This window comes from Thrips palmi, unplaced genomic scaffold (assembly GCF_012932325.1).
Source record: "Thrips palmi isolate BJ-2018 unplaced genomic scaffold, TpBJ-2018v1 HiC_scaffold_3, whole genome shotgun sequence".
In the NCBI taxonomy this organism is placed as follows: Eukaryota; Metazoa; Arthropoda; class Insecta; order Thysanoptera; family Thripidae; genus Thrips; species Thrips palmi.
Window position 1 is genome coordinate 6,782,220 of NW_023144630.1, and position 7,232 is coordinate 6,789,451.

At 60.8% G+C, this 7,232-nt stretch overlaps 1 non-coding gene across 1 annotated transcript; it reads left to right on the forward strand.

The window, feature by feature from the left end:
• Positions 1–6,976: 6,976 nt before the first annotated feature.
• Positions 6,977–7,139, forward strand: LOC117648686. Its single transcript, XR_004587922.1, has one exon. It is a non-coding gene; the product is annotated as a U1 spliceosomal RNA (small nuclear RNA).
• The last annotated feature ends 93 nt before the right edge of the window (positions 7,140–7,232 follow it).

The window sequence follows — 7,232 nt, forward strand, 5'->3', positions numbered from 1 at the left end:
GAGAGAGAGAGAGAGAGAGAGAGAGAGAGAGAGAGAGAGAGAGAGAGAGAGAGAAGGACACCGGACGCGCGGTTCGCAGGAGAGAGACGCGGGACTCCGGCGAGTGCGTTGGCGGGCCAGTATTCCTGCTAGCAGACGACAGCGGTGGGGCGGCGGCTCCGGGGGGCAGGGCAGGGCAGGGCAGGGCAGGGTGGTTGGAGGGGAGGGGGAGGGGGAAGGCCGCTCGCTGAGAGCCAGTCGCGCTCTCGTCTCGGTTCGCGTCGCCGCGTTTCAGGACGTTCGGGGCGCCCAGCTGTCGTGTGCGGTCGGTGTTGTGATTTCGGCTTTCGGCCTGCAGGGACGCTTTCGCGCATCAACCTGCCAGTGTCAGCTGTCAGTCGTGTCGGCGGGCGGGACTTGATCGGGACCGGCGTGGACGCCATGCGCTGACACCGGGCGCCGACGGCGTCCTGGACCGCCGCGATGAGGCTTCGCGTGGAGGGGTTGCCGCGCTGGACGACGAGGACGAGGACGACGACGCATGGAGGACACTGCAGCAGATGAGGCTCGCCAGCGACGCGGTGCGGAGAAGGTGAGGACTCGCCTCGTTTCGGCGACTCTGCAGACTCATTCCGAGAGTCGTTTTCGTCGCCCTGTCTCTCTCGCACCCACAGGGCACGCCCTATGAGTGCGAGAGAGACAGAGCCTCCTTGGGGTGGGTTCACGCGGCTCACGCGAGCAAGGGATGTCGTTACGTTGGGAGCACTGTCTTCGCCGCGCGACCCTGGACGACGGTTCGGTTCCCGCCGCGGGCGGCAAATTCTGCTGTTACCCGTCGTGTCACCCCGGCGGTTCACAGTGGGCCAGAAGACCGGCGCAGGCGGCCAAAACTCTAGACGCGTTTTGAGCTCCAGAGTCGCTAAATGGGACTCGAACCGAACATGTGGCCCGACTGTGAACGAGGCATTTGGCGGGCGGCAGCCACCTGTTTGTAGCCCTGGACTCGATTCGATGTCCAGAGCCTGAAAGGACTCGACTCGAATCGTAGACTGGACGTGCCAATATGGATTCCTCGTTCGAAGGGCAGTCCGCCGAGTTGAATCGCCTGTTTCTTTCTCGCTGTCTGTGTTCCTCCGTGTGTCTCGGCAACCCAGATAGACAAGCCAGCCTGCACAGTGGGCCAGAAGACCGGCGCAGGCGGCCAAAACTCTAGACGCGCTTTGAGCTCCAGAGTCGCTAACCATGACTCGAACCGAGCGTGTGACCCCACCAATGGATTCCTCGTTCTGAGAGCAATCCATTGGTGGGGTCACACGTTCGGTTCGAGTCCTGTCTAGCGACTCTGGAGCTCAAAACGCGCCTAGAGTTTTGGCCGCCTGCACCGGTCTTCTGGCCCACTGGGCGCCGCCCTCGCCGTTCCATTCATCTCGGCGCTGGCGCAGCGCGCGGCATCGCCAGCACCGCGCGGCCAGCTGACTGACTCCGAGGGTCGTCGCTCTGTCTCTCTCGCACCTCTACGGGGCGCCCCAGGAGTGCGAGTGAGACAGAGCGACGACTCTCGGAGTCAGCCTGCAGGCGCAGCGCGCACGTGGGCGTCGCGCGTCGCGAGGCAAGACGCGGTGGCGGCATGGTGGCGGGGAGACGCCGAGGTGACTGGGTGCGGCGCGTGGCGGGGGGGGGGCGGGCGGGGCGGGGGCGGGGCGGCGGGGCGGGGGTGGGGCCACTCCGGCCCTAGTAGTCAGCTAGCTGTCCATTTCCGGTCCGAGCTGCCGCGCTCGGTGGATTGCGTTCCGGGCGGCGCTGGTCCAGCTTTTGCCGGACAAACGACAACCAACCGTGCCACAGTGGGCCAGAAGACCGGTGGAGACAGCCCGCACTCTAGACGCGTTTTGAGCTCCAGAGTCGCTAAATGGGACTCGAACCGAACGAGTGACCCCACCAATCGACTCCTAGTTCAGAGAGCAATCCATTGGTGGGGTCACACGTTCGGTTCGAGTCCCCTTCAGCGACTCTGGAGCTCTAAACGCGTCTAGAATTTCGGCCGCCTCCACCGGTCTTCTGGTCCACTGTGCGAGCCGCGAGCCTAACCTAACCACACTCTGGGTGCCTCACCTGTCCCGCCTTTCGTGGTTTCCGACTTGAGAGTCCAGGGTTCGCCACCTGTGCGGCGCGGCGCCGCTTTCTTCACAGAGGCGTCGGGGACGGCGGCACGGCGACGCACCTTGGGAGGAAGTGGTGTGGGCTGCGTGTCATTTGTATGCGCGGGTTATGCACCGTGTGTGTCTGAGAGAGAGAGAGAGAGAGAGAGAGAGAGAGAGAGAGAGAGAGAGAGAGAGAGAGAGAGAGAGAGAGAGAGAGAGAGAGAGAGAGAGAGAGAGAGAGAGAGAGAGAGAGAGAGAGAGTCACGACGACGGCGCCCCCAAAGCGCCGTCTATTAGACGCGAAGACGTCCGTTGGCTTCCGTCCTCCTCCTGCATACAGATTCCCTCGACGGCGACACGTGCCTCAGGGCCTGCATGGCCTTCAGCGCCGCCCCACTGTGGGCCAGAAGACCGGTGGAGGCGGCCAAAACTCTAGACGCGTTTTCAGCTCCAGAGTCGCTAAATGGGACTCGAACCGATTGTATAAAACCACCAATAGATAGCTCTCCGAAAGAGAAATCCGTAGGTGGGGTCACACGCTCGGTTCAAGTCCTTTAGCGACTCAGGAGTTCCAAAAGCGTCCAGGGTATTGGCCGGCGGCGCTAGGCTTTTGGCCCACAGTGCACCATGCCCACTACCCCCGCGCAGAGTAACCGAATCCCCGGCGCTGCGCGGCGCTCTGCCTGCACACTGCGGGGGGTCTGAAGGGAAGGGCATGAAGGGCCTGGACGAGCTGAAGGGTCTGAAGTCTCCGCGTGAGAAACCCTTTCTATCCGCCTAGTCGCCCCTGCGCCGCGCCGCGCTGCTGCGGTTCGGGTTCCAATCCCTTCCTTTGTCGTGCATGCAGCGCGCTCAGCGCGCCGCGAAATGAGACGCCGGATTGTCGCCTGGGGGGCACAGTGGGCCAGGAGACCGGTGGAGGCGGCCAAAATCCCGGACGCGTTTTGAGCTCCAGAGTCGCTAAATGGGAGTCGGACCGAACGTGTGACCCTACCAATGGATTGCTCTCCGAACGAGGAATCCATTGGTGGGGTCGCACGTTCGGTTCGAGTCCCGTTTAGCGACTCTGGAGCTCAAAACGCGTCTAGAGGTTTGGCCGCCGGCGCCGGTCTTCTGGCCCACTGTGCAACGAGGATCTTGATGATCCGGCAAGTCAAGCCGCAGTTTACAACGAGCGCCGCACGGTACTGTGTGCCTACCGTGGACGGTCCGTGGACGCCGAGGCGGCGAGGGCTCGTCGGCACGCTCAATCACCTTTCTGATTGGTGGCCCGCGCGGCCGAGAGTCGCTCTGTCTCTGTCGCACTCGTGCGGAGGTCCGAGGGGGTGCGAGAGAGACAGACGAGTGCCGGTTTGCGCGCTGGAGCGCTGGAGCCGCTGGAGTCCGTGGGTGGCGCCAACACCGCGGTGGGACTCACGTGGGCGGGGCTGCGCGGGCCGAGTCCGGGCAGTTGCGCCGTCTCTCTCGCTCTCGTGGAGCGTCCCGCACCGGTGCGAGAGAGTCGCCACGCCGACTGTTGGGGCCGTACGGGCTCCATCTACACCATCTACACACACAGCTCGCCTCGCGGGCCGGCCTGGACTTGCCGCTTGCAGCGTGCTTGCAGTGTGCTTGCAGTGTGCTTGCAGCGTGCTTGCAGCGTGCTTGCAGCGTGCTTGCAGCGTGCTTGCAGCGTGCTTGCAGTGGGGGCTTGCAGGGGGGTTTCTTTGCAGTGTGCTTGCAGGTGCTTGCAGTGTGCTTGCAGTGTGCTTGCAGCGTGCTTGCAGCGTGCTTGCAGTGTGCTTGCAGTGTGCTTGCAGCGTGCTTGCAGTGTGCTTGCAGCGTGCTTGCAGTGTGCTTGCAGTGTGCTTGCAGCGTGCTTGCAGCGTGCTTGCAGTGTGCTTGCAGCGCCTCCAGCTGGTGGCTTCAGCGCTGCGGCATGGCCTCAGCCTGCTTTAGCCTCCTTCAGCAGACTGATTCCGAGAGTCGTTTTCGTCGCTCTGTCTCTCTCGCACCTCAGCGGGACATCCCATGAGTGTGAAAGGAACAGAGTGATGAAAACGACTCTCGGAATCAGTCTGCTGCACGCCCAGCTTCGTTTGACAGAGCACACTGTGTCACGCTGGCTCCAGTCAAGCTGGAGCCAGGCTGGAGTCAAGCCGTACCCAAGCTGGAACCAAGCTGGAGCCGAGCTGGAACCAAGCTGGAACCAAGCTGGACCCAAGCTGGACCCAAGCTGGAACCAAGCTGGAACCAAGCTGGACCCAAGCTGGACCCAAGCTGGACCCAAGCTGGACCCAAGCTGGACCCAAGCTGGAGCCGAGCTGGAGCCGAGCTGGAGCTATGCTATGGACCCAAGCTATGGGCCCAAGCTATGGACCCAAGCTATGGACCCAAGGTATGGACCCAAGCTATGGGCCCAAGCTATGGACCCATGCCATGGACTCATACCATGGACCGATGCCATGGACCCAAGCTGGACCCAAGCTGGACCCAAGCTATGGACCCATACCATGGACCCATGCCATGGACCCAAGCTGGACCCCAGCTGGAGCCAACCTAAGGCTCCCCGGAGGCTGGGGCGGCGTCACTACCCCACGCGTCACAGAGGCCAAAGGCGCGGGGTGTCGCCATCTCTCTCCCATTGATGGCACCATGGGCGTAGCCAGCGCGTGGCGGCGTGGCGCGGCGCGGCGACGAGTGTACGGCCGTTGTTGTACGCGCCCACCTGAGCGACTGAGCGTCCGGGGCGGCGGGGCGGAGCCTTCGCGGCGTCCTGGCGGAGTCCAGGCGAAGCAGGCGAAGCCGCGGCCGGGACGCCCCGCGTGGGCGTCAGCGGCGTCAGCCCGGAGTCGCGGCATGGCCAGCCACGGCCCCTTGTCTCTTACTGCATCCGCACGTCCGGTACACCTGCCTTGTGTGTGTGTGTGTGTGTGTGTGTGTGCGCGCGTGTGTGTGTGTGTGTGTGTCTGTCTGTCTGTCTGTCTGTCTGTCTGTGTCTGTCTGTCTGTCTGCCTGTCTGTCTGTCTGCCTGTCTGTCTGTGTTTCTGTGTCTATGTTTGTCTGTCTGTCTGTCTGTGTGTCTGTGCGTGTCTGTCTGCGTGAGAGGGTGTACTATGCCATTGCGATGAGAAGCTCCAGACAGAAAAGACACTTGGCCGTCGACGTTGTAGGACCGCGCACTTTTGGTGTTTTATCGGTCCCTTGTGTGCATTCAAACAGCCAAAGTCAAAGATCCCATCCAGCTAGTCTCAGACCGTCGAAAATAGCCACTTTTGGGGTGTTTAATCCCTTACCAAATCCAAAGGGGGTGCCGGATTTCGTCCAAATGTCTTCTCAGCCGTTCGCATGCATACAAGGGACCGATAAAACACCAAAGATGCGCGGTCCAAGGACGTCGCCGGCCCAGAGTTTTCTTTTTGTCCAGAGCTTCTATAGATACCACTTCTTGGACATTGCACTGCACATGGCACTGTTGGTACCCGCGCCAAGCCGCGCCGCCAGTGGCTGCTCTAGGCCAGCGCGCTGCCCACTCCATCCGGCGCCACAGTGCGAACCTACTTCGGTAGAAAATACCGCTCGCGGCCTTGAGCTTGCATGCCCACATGAAACCAACTAACTAAAATGCCTAATTTAAGTTTTGGCATTTGTGGTGTTCCCTCCCCCCTTAAACAGAACTAAGAGGATTCGAGGGCTCAAAAATAACATAAGATTAAACGAACATGGCACACATAAAACAGCCAAGTACTGGCTGTTACTGTATCAACAGCAACCAAGTACCTACTGCGGACTTCCCTCGAGTAGAGGTCATCCATAATGAGTATAATTAATCAAAGAGTAATATGTACATCAAGTGTGAAATAACTAATTTTTAAATTTCCAGATTTTTTACTTTTTTTTCCTTTTGAAACGAGGTTTAGTCCTTAAGACGATATACGAAGAGTTAAAGTGTATGCTCCAATTTTCACGGGAATATGAGCGTTAATAGGCCCGAGTTCAATAGCCCTGGCGACCCCGTCTACGAGCCAGGCCCACCAGGAACACCTGGTGGTCCCGGCCCCGTATTGGAGCCCGGACCACCAGGAGGACCATTCAAACGGACCTACTGTTAAAGATATTATGGATTTTCCATCGGCGGCCAGCTCGAGCTGAATCTTAATGGTGTCCATATTACTCTTTGATTCTCCTCCTCCTGCTGAGGTCGAGTTAGGCCCCAGAAGTTACTGATCTCCTATACGCAGCAAGCACCGCGAGCGCGCATTAGCACGGGCACGTGGGTAGCGCTCTGTTGGCGAACTCGCGAACCGCGTTGAAAGCAAGCTCGCTCGAAGCGCACTCGGCGGCAGTAGTATGCACTAGGGAGCCTGGAGTAGGTATCCAGGTAAACTCGAAACTTGAAGCTGAGCCGCCGGTGCGGTGGCGGTCTCTGGCGAGCCTTCAAACCTCTCCCGGCCGCGCGCGCAGCCACCGACGGTGGCGCGCTCTGCCGGCGAACCCGCGAACCGCGTGGCGAGCGAGCGGCCACGTCCGAGAGGGCCTTGTTGACGGCGCGGCAGCGCGGCAGGCGGCGCCGCGGAGCACGCCGCGGACGCCACCGCTTCGCAGTTCGCGCTGGTGCCGCTGGGCGGCGTCGCGAACAGCGACTGGGTTCCCCGAGACAAATATTTGTTATATTTCGGTAAATTGTGGTCAGGCCGAGCGCCATGGCGTCCGCCATCGGTCGAGTAATTTCGGCGCTTCCCGTGTGTGAACGCCGCGGCGGTGCTGCTGTAGGCAGGGAACTGGCATCGCGGTCCGAAGCCGGGCCTCGCGAGCTGCTGCCCGGGGTCTACTCCGCGCACCGTTTTGGTTAGTCAGAGTGGCCAACTCTTCTCAGTATACTTACCTGGCGCAGAGGTTAACCGTGATCACTAAGGCGGTTCCTCCAGGCCGAGGCCCTCCCATTGCACTTCGGTTGGGCTGAATCCTGCGAGTATCCCAAATGTGGATACCTCGGGCGTATAATTTTTGATAGTCGGGATTGCGTTCGCGCTCTCCCGGATAATCTGGATCAAGGTGATGGAAGGTGGGATCTACCTCGGCAATCACGGCCAAGCAGGATAGACTCGCGATGAGGTGTGCTGTTCAAAGAGC